A 1,015-nucleotide genomic window follows, 5' to 3' on the forward strand; every position below is an offset into this window, starting at 1 on the left:
TCCTCCGCCTCAGAGGAAAGTAATGGTTCAATTTTGGCACATTACACAGCTTGTGTGTGCTGGAGAAATGACGAAAACAAGCACTTAAGCGCATTAAAGCCCTTTGTTCCTCTTCTCATTCTTTCCATTTCCTCTGAAAACCACTAGTGCAGCCGTCCTGGAAAAGCAAGAGAGGGAACGCAGCCCCAAGCCCATTTTCTTGGTCTTCCTCCAGCCCACATCTCCTGAAACCTTCCCTAAGCGTCGTCTTCCCTCGACACTATCCGGTGCTAAACTCCAAGTACAGACGAGGCTGCGTCGAGCTTAAACACAACGCGAGGACGCGGGTGAGGAGGTTTTCCCAAGCCAGAGCAGGCAGCCAGCCCCTTCCCCACCCCGACCCCTTTTGATGTGTTAGCCCTGCCTGCAGAGCACTGCCCAGGGTTTAGTTTTTCCCTAAATCCAAACTTTTCAGAGCAAATCATGGGGAGATGTAGATCTGAAGAGCAGGACCCCAACATCTGAGTCTGGAGGGTAAGACTAGATTCCAGGAGAAGACCTGCGTGCTCCTACGTGGTGGCCAGCACTGGTCATCGCTGGAAGCAGGACAAGTGACTGGGGCCTGACCCTGTCTGGGAACCAGTACGGGAGGAAGAGTAAAACCTTGAGGAGAGCAGCTGATAATGGGAACGACTTTAAGCTGATTCCCCCCTTCCTCCCTGGCCTCTGTGCGTGGTCAAAAAGAGGAAACCCAGGAAAAAATACTTCCCTTTGTTCCCTTTTTTCTGTGAAATCCATAATGGGACCAGAGAAAAATGCTGGAAAGTATGCAGGGAAAGACGGGGGAGCAGAGCTTATCAAATGTTTATCACGACATATTTCAGAATAAGAGCCGGTGCTGGGGTCAGCCTCAAAGCCGGGGAGCATCGTCACTAGCAAGGCACCGCGTGAGAGCATCCGTGGGAGATCCCCCAAGGAGCGATGACAGTTTTGGTGGTGTCAGTGAATGGCAGCGGGGCAGGGGTGCTGGCAGCAC

Source organism: Fulmarus glacialis, unplaced genomic scaffold (genome assembly GCF_000690835.1).
Source record: "Fulmarus glacialis isolate BGI_N327 unplaced genomic scaffold, ASM69083v1 scaffold40305, whole genome shotgun sequence".
Taxonomy (NCBI): domain Eukaryota; kingdom Metazoa; phylum Chordata; class Aves; order Procellariiformes; family Procellariidae; genus Fulmarus; species Fulmarus glacialis.